A 7,673-nucleotide genomic window follows, 5' to 3' on the forward strand; every position below is an offset into this window, starting at 1 on the left:
TTCAACTTGATGAATGTGATGATCCGTGACACTCATCATCATTCTCACCTATGAACGCGCGTGATTGACAACCACTTCCGTTCTACTTTAGGCCGGGCGCATATCTCTTGGATTCCTTAATCAGAATCTTTGTGGTATAAGCTAGAATTGATGGCGGCATTCATGGGAATCCGGAAAGTCTAACATTGTCTGTGGTATTCCGAGTAGGATTCCAGGATGGAATGACTGTGACGAGCTTCAAACTCTTGAAGGATGGGCGTTAGTGACAGACGCAAAAGAATCAAGGGATTCTATTCCAACCTGATTGAGAACCGACAGATGATTAGCCGTGCTGTGACAGAGTATTTGGACCTTTTTCACTGAGAGGATGGGATTTAGCCATTGACAACAGTGATGCCCTACATACAGCTTGCCATAGAAAGGAGTGATGAGAAGGAAGAAGGAAGAAGTAGGAAAGCAGAGATTCAGGAGGAGCATAGCATCTCCATACGCCTATCTGAAATTCCCACCATTAATTTACATAAGTATTTCTATCTTAGTTTATTTATCTTTATTTTCTATTTATTCCATTAATCATGTTTAAACCAATAATCCGCCTGACTGAGATTTACAAGGTGACCATAGCTTGCTTCATACCAACAATCTCTGTGGGATCGACCCTTACTCACGTAAGGTATTACTTGGATGACCCAGTACACTTGCTGGTTAGTTGAATGGAGTTGTGTCCGCACATAGCAAAGAGCCATTATAATGATTCCATACAACAACAAAGAATACTACATTGATGTGATCACAATTTCGTCCACCAAAAGTCCCTGAAGGACTAAAGATATCTAAACCATCCAATGAATATTCACAAGGGTTATACTCAGTCAATTTGCAAAGATCTTTATATGGTCTAAAGTAATCTGGACGAATGTGGTATAATCGTCTTACTGAGTATCTGGCCAAAAACGATTTCAAGAATGATGATATATGCTCGTGTGTTTTCATAAAGATTAATAAAAATCCAAAAAAATCACAAAAATAAAAAATATTTTGTGTTTCTTGTTTGAGTCTTGAGTCAATTTTTAAGTTTGGTGTCAATTGCATGCTTTAAAATTTTTCTTGCAATTTTTTGAAAATTTATGCATTCATGGTGTTCTTCATGATCTTCAAGTTGTTCTTGACAAGTCTTCTTGTTTGATCTTGATGATTTTTTGTTTTGTGTTTTAGGTTATTTTTCGTTGCATTTTTGCATTCATAGTGTCCATGCATTAAAGATTTTTAAGTTTGGTGTCTTGCATGTTTTCTCTGCATCAAAAATTTTTTAAAAATATGTTCTTGGTATTCATCATGATCTTCAAAGTGTTCTTGGTGTTCATCTTGACATTCATAGTGTTTTTGCATGCATCATGTGTTTTGATCCAAAATTTTTATGTTTTGGGTCATAATTGTGTTTTTCTCTCTCATCATTAAAAATTCAAAAAAATAAAAAATATATCTTTTCCTTATTTTTCTCATAATTTTCGAAAATTTGAGTTGACTTAGTCAAAATTTTTTAAAATTAGTTATTTCTTACAAGTCAAGTCAAATTTTCAAAAATTTAAAAATCTTATCTTTTCAAAAATCTTTTTCAAAAATCATATCTTTTCCAATTTTTCCTCTTTTTCGAAAATTTCAAAAATCTTTTTCAAAATATTTTCAAAATCTTTTTCTTATCTTTATATCAAATTTTAAAAAATTAGCTAACAATTAATGTGATTGATTCAAAAATTTGAAGTTTGTTACTTTCTTGTTAAGAAAGGTTCAATCTTTAAATTCTAGAATCATATCTTGTAGTTACTTGTTAGTTAAATAATTAATTTTAATTTTAAAAATTAAATCTTTTTCAAACATATCTTTTTATCACATCTGTAAAACCCGGTTAATTAACGGCTGATTAACCAATAAATGAGAATTTATTCTAGAAAGCCTAAAATGTGATTTTTATGGCTAAATGTGATAGAGGAGACTGAGACGAGAATTTTGGTACCAATTTTATAGAATTCGGACCAAGATTGGACCGAACGGGCCAAACTGGGCCAACCGGACCCAAAGTGGGCCCTTGGCCCAACATAACTTAACCAAAACCCTAGTTTTCAGCACTCTCTCTCCTCATTTGTTACACATTCACGCTGAAATGGTGGAGAGGAAGGGAAGAACATTCTCTCAACTTCTCTCTCTCACTTGATCTTTAAACCACCATAACTTTTGATCTAGAGCTCCGATTGCCGCCCCGTTTGCGGCCACGCGTTCACCGTGGAGAGCTCTACAAAACCCATACAATTAATCTTGAGGTAAGCCACGTTTTGCTCTTCGAAATTCCAGCCTTGTTTTCGAGTTTTATGAGCAAAAATGTTGAGATTTTGGGCTCTTTGATGTTATAGGACCCAACTCTCTTGAAGGAGAAGGTTAATCTTGTCTCCTTGGACCTTGCCAACTCTCTTGAAGGAGAAGGTTAATCTTGTCTCCTTGGACCTTGGGTGTGGTAAGATTCTCAACCCTAGTGTAGATTTGTGGTTTTATGATGTTTGGGTATTGAGATGTTGTGTATGGGTATGATGGTTGTGGCTTAGGTTGTGTATATGTGAATATTGGAGCTTGATTGGTGACTTTGAAAAGCTTGGAAAGGGTTTGGTGGTGAAAAATCTGTTCTTGGAGGCGTTGAGGCCTTGAGAGCTTGTGGATAAGTGGTTTGGAAGTGCTCCGGTGGAGCTTGGGAAATTCGGCTAAGGTATGGTTTCGGTTTCCCGTATCTAATATGTAATGTGATAGGAAATACTTAGACTAGAGGCTCTAAGATAGGCATTGAATTGTTGATGTTGTTGAATTGTTGATATATATGATGTGGTCATATATGTGATGATGATTAATGATGCCTTGGTGGTATGATGTATGAGAAATATGCATGTTGTGATATATGCTTGATGATTGGTTATGGTTGAATTGTGGGTTGAACCATGTTGATGGTGAGTATGATGTTGTTTATGTACAATGATGATTTATTGGAATTGATGTTGTTGAGAATTGGCATGAGGAATAGTTTATGATATGTCAATATGTTTGAGTTTGAGCCACTTGGGTGAAGTGGGCTAAAATGATGAGATAGTGATTTTGTATATTGTGGTAAAGTGTCAATGTGTGAGTTGAGGAGGCTTGATGTTGAATTTGATACATTTTGAATTGATTTCAAAGAAAAGGGATGAAATTGGCATGTTTTGATTGATTTTGGAAAGAGTTAAAAATGGTTTGTTTTGAAAATGGCATATTGTGGTTTTGTATGAAAATATGGTTTTTGGGCATACTTTGATGGGACATAACTTGGACTACAGATCTCTGTTTTGTACCAAATCTGTTTAGAAATGAAATTGGATCCGGAATGTCCATGCCGTTCGAAGAACGGGTGAAAAACGATTTAAAATGAGGAAGTTATGTCCATTGGAAGATTGGGGTAAAAATCTGTGAATTCTGCAGCTTTTAACTTAGAAAATTTTTAGCAGAATGACCCCCTTGCGCGTGGGCGCACCTGGCGCGTACGCGCCGATCTTCCGAGAAGTGCCATCCACACGTACGCGTGATGTGCGCGGGCGCGCCGATTGTGCTGCACCCAATGCCCAGCCATTTTCCAGAGAGTTATGCCAGAATTGTGCCAGTGTTGTGCCTGGGGCACGAGAACACCCGCGCGTACGCGTGGTTGACGCGTGCGCGTCGATGGGCAAGTTTGGAATCCACGCGTCAGCGTACATGACGCTTACGCGTCGATGAGTTTTTGAGACCACCCACGCGTGCGCGTGGAGTGCGCGTACGCGTGGCCCTGTTTTCATCCCAAAGTTGATTTTTGAGTTTTAAAAGCCAAATCTCATACTTCTAAGCCTCCGATCTCACCATTTATGTCTTAAATCATTATGGCATGCCTAGCTATTAAAAGGGGGCTAGTGAATGAGGTAACTTGCGAGTGAAGCAAGGGAAATATGAATGATCAATGAGGATCAAGATGATTATGTGAGATGCGGAGGATGGTGGTGGAAGTGCTTGTTATGCCATTGGCCGTAGGGCCGTGATTATTTATGAATTGGCTGGTTATGGATTTAACCGTGAGCCGGAATAGCTGTGTATGCTATGAATATTGGCTGGTTCTGGACTGAACCGTGAGCCGGATGGCTGATATGGATGTTGATCCATGGATGAGAATTCATGCATGTTTATGCTGAATTATTGATAATTGAGATTTTGCACTTCCACTATCAGAGGCACGAGATCCCTGGGTAGTAGCAGTGGCTAGCCACCACGTGCTCCAGGTGGAGGCTCGAGACTCTGTTGACCCTATGTCGTAAGTGTGGCCGGGCACTGTGAAAGACCCGGATGAGCTCGATCCCCCGTAAATATTCACCAGTGAGGGTGATGGATATGGATCATGTTTATGATCAAGTTTATAACGAGTATAACTCGAGTTCGGGGATGCGTGACAGAGGGACAGTCCAATGGTTAGCGACCAGGACTTGTCGGGTTGGCTCTATAACCGACAAGATGATATCATCAGCCAATAGGGACAGGCATTCATCATATGCATACTATGTGAATTGTTTGAGATTGCCTATTTGACTGCATATTATTTGCTAATTGTCTAAATGTCTTAACTGCTCCTATTTGTATATTCTTGTCTGATATAACTGTGTTTGCTATACTATACTCCTGCTGGTGGTTGGGAGGTTTGAAGGAATTGGAAAGGGAAGTATTAGTTAGACTGAAGAATCTTTAGTCAGATGCCCTTATATGGTTTAACTTGTTTATAAGCTTTGATATTATCTGGAGGAAGTTCTAGGATTGCCTTTGGCTTTCCTCTATTATTATGTATTATATATGTGGAAGCTGTTACCATGCTGGGGACCTCTGGTTCTCACCCATGCGGATTTTGTGGTTTTCAGATGCAGGACGTGAGGTTTCCCGCTGAGGCATGCTGGAGACTTCTAGACTTGCGAAGATTCCTTGTTCTTGGGGACTATGTTTTGGTTTATATGTTTCGCTTAGATACTTTTATCTCCACTAAATAATACAACTGTGATGACTCCTCTTATGGGAGATTTTGGAGAATAGGTCTTATGTATTTGTGTCCCTTTGGGTTTCCTTTGGGGTTTTCCTTATTTTATCATATGTATATATTGCTACGCTCGGACCGGTTATCTTCGCAGCCGGATCTTGAGTCTTGATATTCCTGTTTTTGACACTCCTTTGTATGTATATAATCTCGCGTTGGTTTATCCATGTTCGTTACGTTATCGATCGGAGTGTTGCGCTTTCGAGTTGCGTGGTTTTTGTTTACCCCTTTTTCCACAAAGGCTCCTAGTTATAATCAATCATTCATACTACAATACGTACTAAGTTTTTATTTTAGAGGTCGTAATGCCTTGCCATCTCTGAATTATGACTTAAGCATAAGACTCTGTATGGTAGGGTGTTACAACATCTTTTTATCTTATCTTTTTATCATATCTCTTTCAAAATTTTATCTTTTTCAAAATTTGATTTCAAAATATCTTATCTAACTTCTTATCTTCTAATCTTTTCAAATTTGATTTTAATATCTTTTTCAACTAACTATTTGACTTTTTGTTTGTTTCTTATCTTTTTCAAAACCACCTAACTACTTTCCCCTCTTCAATTTTCGAAAATACCTCTCTCTTTTTCAAAAATTCTTTTTAATTGTTTTAAATTTTAATTTTAATCATATCTTATCTTTAATTTTCAAAATTACTAACTCCTTTTCAAAATTAATTTTCGAATTCTCCCTCTCTCTTCTTATTCTTTTTAATTATTTATTTACTAACACTTCTCTTCACCTCTCTTCATCCAAAAATCCGAACTCACTCCTCCCCCTGTGTTTGGATTCTTCACTCTTCCTTCTTCTATTCTCTTCTTCTTTTACTAACATAAAGGAATCTCTATACTGTGACATAGAGGATTCCTCTTTTTTTCTTGTTTTCTTCTCTTTCATATGAGCAGGAACAAGGAAAAAGGCACTCTTGTTGAAATTGATCCAGAACCTGAAAGGACTTTGAAGAGGAAACTAAGAGAAGCTAAATTACAACAATCCAGAAATAACCTTTCAGAAATTTTCGAACAAGAGAAGGAGATGGCAGCCGAACCCAACAACAATAATGCAAGGAGAATGCTTGGTGACTTCACAAAACCAACGTCCAAATTTGATGGAAGAAGCATCTCCATTCCTGCCATTGGAGCCAACAGTTTTGAGCTTAAACCTCAACTAGTTGCTTTAATGCAACAGAACTGCAAGTTTTATGGACTTTCATCTGAAGATCCTTACCAGTTTTTAACTGAGTTCTTGCAGATTTGTGAGACTGTTAAGACAAATGGAGTAGATCCTGAAGTCTACAGGCTCATGCTTTTCCCTTTTGCTGTAAGAGACAGAGCTAGAATATGGTTGGATTCACAACCTAAGGATAACCTGGACTCCTGGGATAAGCTGGTCACAGCCTTCTTGGATAAATTCTTTCCTCCTCAAAAGCTGAGCAAGCTTAGAGTGGATGTTCAGACCTTCAAACAAAAAGATGGTGAATCACTCTATGAAGCTTGGAAAAGATACAAGCAGTTGACCAAAAGGTGTCCATCTGACATGTTTTCAGAGTGGACCATATTATATATATGCTATTATGGTCTATCTGAGTTTTCGAAAATGTCATTGGACCATTCTGCAGGTGGATCCATTCACCTAAAGAAAACACCTGCAGAAGCTCAAGAACTCATTGACATGGTTGCAAATAACCAATTCATGTACACTTCTGAGAGGAATTTCGTGAATAATGGGACGCCTCAGAGGAAGGGAGTTCTTGAAAATGATGCTCTAAATGCCATATTGGCTCAGAACAAAGTGTTGACTCAGCAAGTTAACATGATTTCTCAAAGTCTGAATGGATGGCAAAATGCATCCAACAGTACTAAAGAGCAGAGAATTCTGAACAAAGCACTTCTAATTTAGCCAATCTAGTCTCTGATCTGTCAAAAGCCACTTTTAGTTTTATGAGTGAAACAAGATCCTCCATCAGAAATCTGGAGGCACAAGTGGGCCAGCTGAGTAAGAAAGTCATTGAAACTCCTCCCAATATTCTCCCAAGCAATACAGAAGAGAATCCAAAAGGAGAGTGCAAGGCCATTGATGTAATCAATATGGCCGAATGCACAAGGGAGGAGAAGGACGAAAATCCTAGTGAGGAGGACCTCCTGGGACGTCTCTCAAGCAAGAAGGAGTTTCCTATTAAGGATCTAGAGGAATCTGAGGCTCATATAGAGACCATAGAGATTCCATTAAATCTCCTTCTGCGATTTATGAGCTCTGAAGACTATTCCTCCTCTGAAGAGGATGAAGATGTGACTGGAGAGCAAGTTGCTCAATATTTAGGAGCTATCCTGAAGTTGAATGCCAAGTTGTTTGGTAATGAGACCTGGGAAAGTGAACCTCCCTTGCTTATTAGTAAACTAGATACCTGGATTCAGCAAATTTTACCTCAAAAGAGACAAGATCCTGGCAAGTTCTTAATACCTTGTACCATAGGCACCATGACCTTTGAAAAAGCTCTATGTGATCTGGGGTCAGGGATAAATCTTATGCCACTCTTTGTAATAGAGAAGCTGGGGAT

At 38.2% G+C, this 7,673-nt stretch overlaps 1 long non-coding RNA gene across 1 annotated transcript; it reads left to right on the forward strand.

Moving 5' to 3' along the window:
- The first annotated feature begins 2,458 nt into the window (after positions 1-2,458).
- LOC127746499 (uncharacterized) lies at positions 2,459-5,065 on the forward strand. Its single transcript, XR_008008144.1, has 3 exons — positions 2,459-2,509; positions 2,598-2,755; positions 4,947-5,065. It is a non-coding gene; the product is annotated as an uncharacterized LOC127746499 (long non-coding RNA).
- The last annotated feature ends 2,608 nt before the right edge of the window (positions 5,066-7,673 follow it).

Source organism: Arachis duranensis, chromosome 4 (genome assembly GCF_000817695.3).
Source record: "Arachis duranensis cultivar V14167 chromosome 4, aradu.V14167.gnm2.J7QH, whole genome shotgun sequence".
Taxonomy (NCBI): domain Eukaryota; kingdom Viridiplantae; phylum Streptophyta; class Magnoliopsida; order Fabales; family Fabaceae; genus Arachis; species Arachis duranensis.